The sequence below is a fragment of the Mustelus asterias genome, unplaced genomic scaffold (assembly GCF_964213995.1).
Source record: "Mustelus asterias unplaced genomic scaffold, sMusAst1.hap1.1 HAP1_SCAFFOLD_781, whole genome shotgun sequence".
Classification (NCBI taxonomy): Eukaryota; Metazoa; Chordata; class Chondrichthyes; order Carcharhiniformes; family Triakidae; genus Mustelus; species Mustelus asterias.
In genome coordinates, this window is record NW_027590728.1 from 103,193 (window position 1) to 116,091 (window position 12,899).

Sequence of the window (12,899 nt, forward strand, 5' to 3'; positions counted from 1 at the left end):
GTTTGGGAGGGAGTTCCAGGATTTTGACCCCAGCCACAGTGAAGGAACGGCCGCTATATTTCCAAGTCGGGATGGTGAGTGGCTCGGAGGGGGAACTTGCAGGTGGGGGTGTTCCCCATGTGTCTGCTGCCCCCCCCCTTGTCCTTCTAGGTGGTAGAGGTGGTGGGTTTGGAAGGTGCTGTCGAAGGAGCCTTGGCGAGTCGCTGCGGTGCATCTTGTAGATGGTACACACTGCTGCCACTGTGCGTCGGTGGGGGAGGGAGTGAGTGTTTGTGGTTAGCGTGTCGATCGAGCGGGGCTGCTTTGTCCTGGATGGTGTCGAGCTTCTCGAGTGTTGTTGGGAGCCGCACTCATCCAGGCAAGTGGAGAGTATTCCATCACACTCCTGACTTGTGTCCTTGTGGATGGTGGACAGGCTTTGGGGAGAGTCAGGAGGTGAGTTACTCTCCGCAGGATTCCCAGTGGACAGGCTTTGGGGGGAATCAGGAGGTGAGTTACTCTCCGCAGGATTCCCAGCCTCTGACCTGCTCTGGTAGCCACAGTGATAGACATGGTGTGAGCCAGAGTGTGAGAGACAGCATGAGGGAGAGTGTGAGGGAGAGTGTGACGGACAGTGTGAGGGAGAGTGTGAGAGACAGAGTGAGGGACAGTGTGAGGGAGAGTGTGAGGGAGAGTGTGAGGGAGAGTGTGAGGGACAGTGTGAGGGACAGTGTGAGGGAGAGTTTGAGGGAGAGTGTGAGGGACAGTGTGAGGGATAGTGTGAGGGAGAGTGTGAGGGACAGTGTGAGGGACAGTGTGAGGGACAGTGTGAGGGAGAGTGTGAGGGAGAGTGTGAGGGACAATGTGAGGGAGAGTGTGAGGGAGAGTGTGAGGGAGAGTGTGAGGGACAGTGTGAGGGACAGTGTGAGGGACAGTGTGAGGGACCTTGTGAGGGACAGTGTGAGGGAGTGTGTGAGGGAGAGTGTGAGGGAGAGTGTGAGGGAGAGTGTGAGGGACAGTGTGAGGGATAGTGTGAGGGAGAGTGTGAGGGACAGTGTGAGGGACAGTGTGAGGTACAGTGTGAGGGAGAGTGTGAGGGACATTGTGAGGGACAGTGTGAGGGAGTGTGTGAGGGAGAGTGTGAGGGACAGTGTGAGGGAGAGTGTGAGGGAGAGTGTGAGGGAGAGTGTGAGGGAGAGTGTGAGGGAGAGTGTGAGGGGGAGTGTGAGGGACAGTGTGAGGGAGAGTGTGAGGGAGAGTGTGAGGGAGAGTGTGAGGGACAGTGTGAGGGAGAGTGTGAGGGAGAGTGTGAGGGACAGTGTGAGGGTCAGTGTGAGGGAGAGTGTGAGGGACATTGTGAGGGACAGTGTGAGGGATTGTGTGAGGGATTGTGTGAGGGAGAGTGTGAGGGACAGTGTGAGGGAGAGTGTGAGGGAGAGTGTGAGGGAGAGTGTGAGGGAGAGTGTGAGGGACAGTGTGAGGGAGCGTGTGAGGGAGAGTGTGAGGGAGATTGTGAGGGGGAGTGTGAGGGACAGTGTGAGGAAGAGTGTGAGGGAGAGTGTGAGGGAGAGTGTGAGGGAGTGTGTGAGGGAGAGTGTGAGGGAGAGTGTGAGGGAGTGTGTGAGGGAGAGTGTGAGGGACAGTGTGAGGGAGAGTGTGAGGGACAGTGTGAGGGAGAGTGTGAGGGAGTGTGTGAGGGAGTGTGTGAGGGATATTGTGTCGGGGCTGTGTGAGGGAGTGTGTGAGGGAGTGTGCGAGGGATATTGTGTCGGGGCTGTGTGAGGGAGTGTGTGAGGGAGTGTGTGAGGGAGAGTGTGAGGGAGAGTGTGAGGGAGAGTGTGAGGGAGAGTGTGAGGGAGAGTGTGAGGCAGAGTGTGAGGGAGAGTGTGAGGGAGTGTGTGAGGGAGAGTGTGAGGGAGAGTGTGAGGGAGAGTGTAAGGGAGAGTGTGAGGGAGTGTGCGAGGGATATTGTGTCGGGGCTGTGTGAGGGAGTGTGTGAGGGAGTGTGTGAGGGAGAGTGTGAGGGAGAGTGTGAGGCAGAGTGTGAGGGAGAGTGTGAGGGAGAGTGTGAGGGAGAGTGTGAGGGAGAGTGTGAGGGGGAGTGTGAGGGACAGTGTGAGGAAGAGTGTGAGGGAGAGTGTGAGGGAGAGTGTGAGGGAGTGTGTGAGGGAGAGTGTGAGGGAGAGTGTGAGGGAGTGTGTGAGGGAGAGTGTGAGGGACAGTGTGAGGGAGAGTGCGAGGGGCAGTGTGAGGGAGAGTGTGAGGGAGTGTGTGAGGGAGTGTGTGAGGGATATTGTGTCGGGGCTGTGTGAGGGAGTGTGTGAGGGAGTGTGCGTGGGATATTGTGTCGGGGCTGTGTGAGGGAGTGTGTGAGGGAGTGTGTGAGGGAGAGTGTGAGGGAGAGTGTGAGGGAGAGTGTGAGGGAGAGTGTGAGGGAGAGTGTGAGGCAGAGTGTGAGGGAGAGTGTGAGGGAGTGTGTGAGGGAGAGTGTGAGGGAGAGTGTGAGGGAGAGTGTAAGGGAGAGTGTGAGGGAGTGTGCGAGGGATATTGTGTCGGGGCTGTGTGAGGGAGTGTGTGAGGGAGAGTGTGAGGGAGAGTGTGAGGGAGAGTGTGAGGCAGAGTGTGAGGGAGAGTGTGAGGGAGAGTGTGAGGGAGAGTGTGAGGGAGAGTGTGAGGGAGAGTGTGAGGCAGAGTGTGAGGGACAGTGTGAGGGATATTGTGTCGGGGCTGTGTGAGGGAGTGTGTGAGGGAGTGTGCGAGGGATATTGTGTCGGGGCTGTGTGAGGGAGTGTGTGAGGGAGTGTGTGAGGGAGAGTGTGAGGGAGAGTGTGAGGGACAGTGTGAGGGAGAGTGTGAGGGAGAGTGTGAGGGAGAGTGTGAGGGAGAGTGTGAGGGGGAGTGTGAGGGACAGTGTGAGGGAGAGTGTGAGGGAGAGTGTGAGGGAGAGTGTGAGGGACAGTGTGAGGGAGAGTGTGAGGGAGAGTGTGAGGGACAGTGTGAGGGTCAGTGTGAGGGAGAGTGTGAGGGACATTGTGAGGGACAGTGTGAGGGATTGTGTGAGGGATTGTGTGAGGGAGTGTGTGAGGGACAGTGTGAGGGAGAGTGTGAGGGAGAGTGTGAGGGAGCGTGTGAGGGAGAGTGTGAGGGAGAGTGTGAGGGAGAGTGTGAGGGGCAGTGTGAGGGAGAGTGTGAGGGAGAGTGTGAGGGACAGTGTGAGGGAGTGTGTGAGGGACAGTGTGAGGGAGATTGTGGGGGATAGTGTGAGGGGCAGCGTGAGGAAGAGTGTGAGGGAGAGTGTGAGGGAGAGTGTGAGGGAGTGTGTGAGGGAGAGTGTGAGGGAGAGTGTGAGGGAGTGTGTGAGGGAGAGTGTGAGGGACAGTGTGAGGGAGAGTGTGAGGGACAGTGTGATGGAGAGTGTGAGGGAGTGTGTGAGGGAGTGTGTGAGGGATATTGTGTCGGGGCTGTGTGAGGGAGTGTGTGAGGGAGTGTGCGAGGGATATTGTGTCGGGGCTGTGTGAGGGAGTGTGTGAGGGAGTGTGTGAGGGAGAGTGTGAGGGAGAGTGTGAGGGAGAGTGTGAGGGAGAGTGTGAGGCAGAGTGTGAGGGAGAGTGTGAGGGAGTGTGTGAGGGAGTGTGTGAGGGATATTGTGTCGGGGCTGTGTGAGGGAGTGTGTGTGGGAGTGTGTGAGGGATATTGTGTCGGGGCTGTGTGAGGGAGTGTGTGAGGGAGTGTGTGAGGGATATTGTGTCGGGGCTGTGTGAGGGAGTGTGTGAGGGACAGTGTGAGGGATATTGTGTCGGGGCTGTGTGAGGGAGTGTGTGAGGGAGTGTGTGAGGGATATTGTGTCGGGGCTGTGTGAGGGAGTGTGTGAGGGAGTGTGTGAGGGATATTGTGTCGGGGCTGTGTGAGGGAGTGTGTGAGGGACAGTGTGAGGGATATTGTGTCGGGGCTGTGTGAGGGAGTGTGTGAGGGAGTGTGTGAGGGATATTGTGTCGGGGCTGTGTGAGGGAGAGTGTGAGGGAGTGTGTGAGGGAGAGTGTGAGGGAGAGTGTGAGGGAGAGTGTGAGGGAGAGTGTGAGGGATACTGTGTCGGGGCTGTGTGAGGGAGTGTGTGAGGCAGCATTGTGACAACGAGCTTTCCAGACATCTCTAATCTTTTCCCTCTCCCCTCGTTTCTCCTGGTGAAATTCTCTGGAAACTTCTGAGTTCAGTCCCGTCTCCGCACAGTTCCCAAATGTTCACCACCCCCCACCAGCTCCCCCTTCCACCCGCCAGCCCCAGATGTGGCCTTGGAGTCCAGGTGTGCAGTGTAAATATTGTGGGAGTTGCTATCTGTCAGACATTCCCGCGACACAGTAGATCTATTCTGAGAAATTCTCTGCAACTCCCCACTCAAAACACAGCCTCGCCGGGAATGCTCAGGAAAAACTGCTGCTTTGCAGCTTGTGCCGACTCTGTGCCCACTGGCTGGCAGCATTCTCGGAACGCAGTCGATGGGATCGCACTGTGCGTCAGGCAGCTAATGGGACAAAGACTTGGAGGCGCAGACTCAATATTTTCGGGGAAGAGATCGGAAGGTGGATTGACCATGCTAAATTGCCCCTTCGTGTCCAAAGATGTGCGGGTTCGGGGGATTGGCCATGCTAATTTTCCCCTTACTCACAAGAACAAAGAACAAAGAAAATTACAGCACAGGAACAGGCCCTTCAGCCCTCCAAGCCTGCACCGACCATGCTGCCCGACTTAACTAAAACCCCCTATGCTTCCGGGGACCATATCCCTCTATTCCGGCACGGTAGCACAGTGGTTAGCACTACTGCTTCACAGCTCCAGGGTCCCGGGTTCGATTCCCGGCTCGGGTCACTGTCTGTGTGGAGTTTGCACATTCTCCTTGTGTCTGCGTGGGTTATCTCCGGGTGCTCCGGTTTCCTCCCACAGTCCAAAAGATGTGCGGGTTAGGTTGATTGGCCAGGTTAAAAATTGCCCCTTATAGCCCTGTATCAATCCCCAAACTAATCCCACTGCCTCGCTCTGTTCCCCACAGCCCTGAATCAAACCACAAACTAATCCCACTGCCCCACTCTCTCCCCATAGCCCTGTATAAATCCCCAAACTAATCCCACTGCCCCACTCTCCCCCATAGCCCTGTATAAATGCCCAAACTAATCCCACTGCCCCACTCTCCCCCATAGCCCTGTATCAATCCCCAAACTAATCCCACTGCCCCACTCTCCCCCATAGCCCTGTATAAATCCCCAAACTAATCCCACTGCCCCGCTCTCTCCCCATAGCCCTGTATCAATCCCAAACTAATCCCACTGCCCCACTCTCACCCCATAGCCCAGTATCAAACCCAAACGAATGACACTGACCCACTCTCTCCCCATAGCCCTGTATCAATCCCCAAACTAATCCCACTGCCCCGCTCTCTCCCCATAGCCCTGTATCAATCCCCAAACTAATCCCACTGCCCCGCTCTCTCCCCATAGCCCTGTATCAATCCCAAACTAATCCCACTGCCCCGCTCTCTCCCCGTAGCCCTGTATAAATCCCAAACTAATCCCATTGCCCCGCTCTCTCCCCATAGCCCTGTATCAATCCCCAAACTAATCCCACTGCCCCACTCTCTCCCCCCCATAGCCCTGTATCAATCCCCAAACTAATACGACTGCCCCGCCCACTCCCCATAGCCCTGTATCAATCCCCAAACAATTCCCACCGCCCCGCTCCCTCCCCATAGCCCTGTATCAATCCCCAAACTAATCCCACTGCCCCGCCCACGCCCCATAGCCCTGTATCAATCCACAAACTAATCCCATTGCCCCGTCTCTCCCCATGACCAGGTATCAATCCCCAAACTAATCCCACGGTCCCACTCTCTCCCCATAGCCCTGTATCAATCCCCAAACTAATCCCACTGTCCCGCTCTCTCCCCATAGCCCTGTATCAATCCCCAAACTAATCCCACTGCCCCACTCTCACCCCAAAGCCTTGAATCAACCCCAAACTAATCCCCCTCTCTCCATAGTCCTGTATCAATCCCCAAACTAATCCCACTGCCCCACTCTCTCCCCATGACCCGGTATCAATCCCCAAACTAATCCCACTGTCCCGCTCTCTCCCCATAGCCCTGTATCAATCCCCAAACTAATCCCACTGCCCCACTCTCACCCCAAAGCCTTGAATCAACCCCAAACTAATCCCCCTCTCTCCATAGTCCTGTATCAATCCCCAAACTAATCCCTCTGCCCACTCTCTCCCCATAGTCTTGCATGAATCTACAAAGTAATCCCACTGTCCCACTCTCCCCATAGCCCTGCATCAACCTCAAATTAATCCCACTGCCCCACTCTCTCCCCATAGTCCTGAATCAATCCCAAACTAATGCCCTTCTCTCCATAGTCCTGGATCAATCCCCAAATCATACCACTGCCCCGCTCCATCCCTACAGCTCTGTATCAATCCCAAACTAATCCCACTGTCCCGCTCCTTCCCCATAGCACTGTATGAATCTCCAAACTAATCCCGCAACCCTGCTCTCTCCCCATAACCCTGCATCAATCCGCAAAATAACCCACTGCCCCACTCTCTCCCCGTAGCCCTGCATCAATCCCCAAACTAACCCACTGCCCCACTCTCTCCCCGTAGCCCTGTATCAATCTCCAACTAATCCCACTGCCCCGCTCTCACCCCATAGCCCTGTATCAATCCCCAAACTAATCCCACTGCCCCACTCTCTCCCCATAGCCCTGTATCAATCCAAAACTAATCCCACTGCCCCACTCTCTCCCCGTAGCCCTGCATACATCCCCAAACTAATCCCACTGCCCCACTCTCTCCCCATAGCCCTGTATCAATCCTCAAACTAATCCCATTGCCCCGATCTCTCCCCATGACCCGGTATCAATCCCCAAGCTAATCCGACTGCCCCACTGTCTCCCCAAAGCCTTGAATCAACCCCAAACTAATCCCCCTCTCTCCATAGTCCTGTATCAATCCCCAAACTAATCCCACTGCCCCACTCTCTCCCCATAGCCCTGTATCAATCCACAAACTAATCCCACTGCCCCACTCTCTCCCCATAGCCCTGTATCAATCCCCAAACTAGTCCCACTGCTCCACTCTCTCTCCATAGCCCTGCATCAATCCCAAACCAATCCCACTGCCCCACTCTCTCCCCATAGCCCTGTATCAATCCCAAAACTAATCCCACTGCCCCGCACTCTCCCCATAGTCCTGTATCGATCGCCCAACAAATTCCACTGCCACACTCTCTCCCCATAGCCCTGTATCAATCCCCAAACTAACCCCATTGACCCGCTCTCTCCCCATGACCCGGTATCAATCCCCAAGCTACTCCGACTGCCCCACTCTCTCCCCAAAGCCTTGAATCAATCCCAAACTAATTCCCCTCTCTCCATAGTCCTGTATCAATCCCCAAACTAAACCCTCTGCCCACTCACTCCCCATAGCCCTGCATCAATCTCAAATTAATCCCCCTGCCCCACTCACTCCATAGTCCTGGATCAATCTCCAAATCATACCACTGCCCCGCTCCATCCCTACAGCTCTGTATCAATCCCAAACTAATCCCACTGTCCCGCTCTTTCCCCATAGCATTGTATAAATCTCCAAACTAATCCCGCTACCCTCCTCTCTCCCCAGAGCCCTGCATCAATCCCCAAACTAACCCACTGCCCCACTCCCTCCCCGTAGCCCTGTATCAATCTCCAACTAATCCCACTGCCCCGCTCTCACCCCATAGCCCTGTATCAATCCAAAATTAATCCCACTGCCCCGCTCTCTCCCCATAGCCCTGTATCAATCCCCAAATTAATCCCACTGTCCGCTCTCTACCCATAGCCCTGTATCAATCCCCAAACTAATCCCACTGCCCCGCTCTCTCCCCATAGCCCTGTATCAATCCCCAAACTAATCCCACTGCAACACTCTTCCCCATAGCCTTGTAGCAATCCCCACACAATTCCCGCTGCCCCGCTCTCTCCCTATAGCCCTGTATCAATCCCCAAACTAAGCCCACTGCCCCGCCCACTCCCCATAACGCTGTATCTATGCTCAAACTAATCCCACTGCCCCGCCCACTCCCCATAGCCCTGTATCAATCCCGAAACTAATCCTACTGTCCCGCTCTCTCCCCATAGCCCTGTATCAATCTCAAACTAATCCCACTGCCCCGCTCTCTCCCTATAGCCCTGTATCAATCCCCAAACTAATCCCACTGCCCCACTCTCACCCCAAAGCCTTGAATCAACCCCAAACTAATCCCCCTCTCTCCATAGTCCTGTATCAATCCCCAAACTAATCCCACTGCCCCACTCTCTCCCCATGACCCGGTATCAATCCCCAAACTAATCCCACTGCCCCACTCTCACCCCAAAGCCTTGAATCAACCCCAAACTAATCCCCCTCTCTCCATAGTCCTGTATCAATCCCCAAACTAATCCCTCTGCCCACTCTCTCCCCATAGCCCTGCATCAACCTCAAATTAATCCCACTGCCCCACTCTCTCCCCATAGTCCTGAATCAATCCCAAACTAATGCCCTTCTCTCCATAGTCCTGGATCAATCCCCAAATCATACCACTGCCCCGCTCCATCCCTACAGCTCTGTATCAATCCCAAACTAATCCCACTGTCCCGCTCCTTCCCCATAGCACTGTATGAATCTCCAAACTAATCCCGCAACCCTGCTCTCTCCCCATAACCCTGCATCAATCCGCAAAATAACCCACTGCCCCACTCTCTCCCCGTAGCCCTGCATCAATCCCCAAACTAACCCACTGCCCCACTCCCTCCCCGTAGCCCTGTATCAATCTCCAACTAATCCCACTGCCCCGCTCTCACCCCATAGCCCTGTATCAATCCCCAAACTAATCCCACTGCCCCACTCTCTCCCCATAGCCCTGTATCAATCCAAAACTAATCCCACTGCCCCACTCTCTCCCCGTAGCCCTGCATACATCCCCAAACTAATCCCACTGCCCCACTCTCTCCCCATAGCCCTGTATCAATCCACAAACTAATCCCATTGCCCTGCTCTCTCCCCATGACCCGGTATCAATCCCCAAGCTAATCCGACTGCCCCACTGTCTCCCCAAAGCCTTGAATCAACCCCAAACTAATCCCCCTCTCTCCATAGTCCTGTATCAATCCCCAAACTAATCCCACTGCCCCACTCTCTCCCCATAGCCCTGTATCAATCCACAAACTAATCCCACTGCCCCACTCTCTCCCCATAGCCCTGTATCAATCCCCAAACTAGTCCCACTGCTCCACTCTCTCTCCATAGCCCTGCATCAATCCCAAACCAATCCCACTGCCCCACTCTCTCCCCATAGCCCTGTATCAATCCCCAAACTAATCCCACTGACCCGCTCCCTCCCCATAGCCCTGTATCAATCCCAAGACTAATCCCACTGCCCCGCACTCTCCCCATAGTCCTGTATCGATCGCCCAACAAATTCCACTGCCACACTCTCTCCCCATAGCCCTGTATCAATCCCCAAACTAACCCCATTGACCCGCTCTCTCCCCATGACCCGGTATCAATCCCCAAGCTACTCCGACTGCCCCACTCTCTCCCCAAAGCCTTGAATCAATCCCAAACTAATTCCCCTCTCTCCATAGTCCTGTATCAATCCCCAAACTAAACCCTCTGCCCACTCACTCCCCATAGCCCTGCATCAATCTCAAATTAATCCCCCTGCCCCACTCACTCCATAGTCCTGGATCAATCTCCAAATCATACCACTGCCCCGCTCCATCCCTACAGCTCTGTATCAATCCCAAACTAATCCCACTGTCCCGCTCTTTCCCCATAGCATTGTATAAATCTCCAAACTAATCCCGCTACCCTCCTCTCTCCCCAGAGCCCTGCATCAATCCCCAAACTAACCCACTGCCCCACTCCCTCCCCGTAGCCCTGTATCAATCTCCAACTAATCCCACTGCCCCGCTCTCACCCCATAGCCCTGTATCAATCCAAAATTAATCCCACTGCCCCGCTCTCTCCCCATAGCCCTGTATCAATCCCCAAATTAATCCCACTGCCCGCTCTCTACCCATAGCCCTGTATCAATCCCCAAACTAATCCCACTGCCCCGCTCTCTCCCCATAGCCCTGTATCAATCCCCAAACTAATCCCACTGCAACACTCTTCCCCATAGCCTTGTATCAATCCCCACACAATTCCCGCTGCCCCGCTCTCTCCCTATAGCCCTGTATCAATCCCCAAACTAAGCCCACTGCCCCGCCCACTCCCCATAACGCTGTATCTATGCTCAAACTAATCCCACTGCCCCGCCCACTCCCCATAGCCCTGTATCAATCCCCAAACAATTCCCACTGCCCCGCTCCCTCCCCATAGCCCTGTATCAATCCCCAAACTAATCCCGCTGCCCCGCCCACTCCCCATAGCCCTGTATCAATCCCCAAACTAATCCTACTGTCCCGCTCTCTCCCCATAGCCCTGTATCAATCTCAAACTAATCCCACTGCCCCGCTCTCTCCCTATAGCCCTGTATCAATCCCCAAACTAAGCCCACTGCCCCGCCCACTCCCCATAACCCTGTATCAATGCTCAAACTAATCCCACTGCCCCGCCCACTCCCCGTAGCCCTGTATCAATCCCCAAACAATTCCCACTGCCCCGCTCCCTCCCCATAGCCCTGTATCAATCCCCAAACTAATCCCGCTGCCCCGCCCACTCCCCATAGCCCTGTATCAATCCCCAAACTAATCCCACTGTCCCGCTCTCTCCCCATAGCCCTGTATCAATCTCAAACTAATCCCACTGCCCCGCTCTCTCCCCATAGCCCTGTATCAATCCCCAAAGTAATCCCACTGCCCAGCTCTCTCCCCATAGCCCTGTATCAATCCCCAAACTAATCCCAATGCCCCGCTCTCTCCCCATAGCCCTGTATCAATCACCAAACTAATCCCACTGCAACACTCCCCCCCATAGCCCTGTATCAATCCCCAAACTAATCCCACTGCCCCGCTCTCTCCCCATAGCCCTGTATCAATCCCAAACTAACCCCACAAACCCGTTCTCTCCCCAGAGCCCTGTATCAATCCCCAAACTAATCCCACTGCCCCGCTCTCTCCCCATCACCCTGTATCAATGCTCAAACTAATCCCACTGCCCCGCCCACTCCCCATAGCCCTGTATCAATCCCCAAACAATTCCCACTGCCCCGCTCCCTCCCCAAAGCCCTGTATCAATCCCCAAACAATTCCCACTGCCCCGCCCACTCCCCAAAACCCTGTATCAATCCCCAAACTAATCCCACTGCCCCGCTCTCTCCCCATAGCCCTGTATCTATCCCAAACTAATCGCACTGCCCCGCTCTCTCCCCATAGCCCTGTATCAATCCCAAACTAACCCCACAGCCCCGTTCTCTCCCCATAGCACTGTATCAATGCTCAAACTAATCCCACTGCCCCGCCCACTCCCCATAGCCCTGTATCAATCCCCAAACAATTCCCACTGCCCCGCTCCCACCCCAAAGCCCTGTATCAATCCCCAAACTAATCCCGCTGCCCCACCCACTCCGCATAGCCCTGTATCAATCCCCAAACTAATCCCACTGCCCCACTCTCTCCCCATAGCCCTGTATCAATCCCCAAACTAATCCCACTGCCCCGCTCTCTCCCCATAGCCCTCTATCAATCCCCAAACTAATCCCACTGTCCTGTTCTCTCCCCATAGCCCTCTATCAATCCCCAAACTAATCCCACTGCCCCGCTCTCTCCCCATAGCCCTGTATCAATCCCCAAAGTAATCACACTGACCCGCTCCCTCCCCATAGCCCTGTATCAATCCCAAAACTAATCCCACTGCCCCGCTCTCTCCGCATAGTCCTGTATTAATCGCCCAACTAATTCCACTGCCACACTCTCTCCCCATAGCCCTGTATCAATCCCAAACTAATCCCACTCTCCTGCTCTATACCCATAGCCCTGTATCAATCCCCAAACTAATCCCATTGCCTCGCTCTCTCCCCATGACCCGGTATCAATCCCCAAGCTAATCCGACTGCCCCACTCTCTCCCCAAAGCCTTGAATCAATCCCAAACTAATCCCCCTCTCTCCATAGTCCTGTATCAATCCCCAAACTAGTCCCTCTGCCCACTCTCTCCCCATAGTCTTGCATGAATCTACAAGGCAATCCCACTGTCCCACTCTCCCCATAGCCCTGCATCAATCTCAAATTAATCCCACTGCCCCACTCTCTCCCCATAGTCCAGAATCAATCCCAAACTAATGCCCTTCTCTCCATAGTCCTGGATCAATCCCCAAATCATACCACTGCCCCGCTCCATCCCTACAGCACTATATCAATCCCAAACTAATCCCACTGTCCCGCTCCTTCCCCATAGCACTGTATAAATCTCCAAACTAATCCCGCAACCCTGCTCTCTCCCCATAGCCCTGCATCAATCCCCAAACTAACCTACTGCCCCACTCTCTCCCTGTAGCCCTGTATCATTCCCCAAACTAATCCCACTGCCCCACTCTCTCTCCATAGCCCTGTATCAATCCCCAAATTAATCCCGCTGCCCCGCTCTCTCCCCATAGCCCTGTATCAATCCCCAAACTAATCCCACTGCAACACTCCCCCCCATAGCCCTGTATCAACCCCCAAACTAATCCCACTGCCCCGCTCTCTCCCCAAAACCCTGTATCAATCCCCAAATTAATCCCACTGCCCCGCTCTCTCCCCATAGCCCTGTATCTATCCCAAACTAATCGCACTGCCCCGCTCTCTCCCCATAGCCCTGTATCAATCCCAAACTAACCCCACAGCCCCGTTCTCTCCCCATAGCCCTGTATCAATCCCCAAACTAATCACACTTCCCCGCTGTCACCCCATAGCCCTGTATCAATCCCCAAACTAA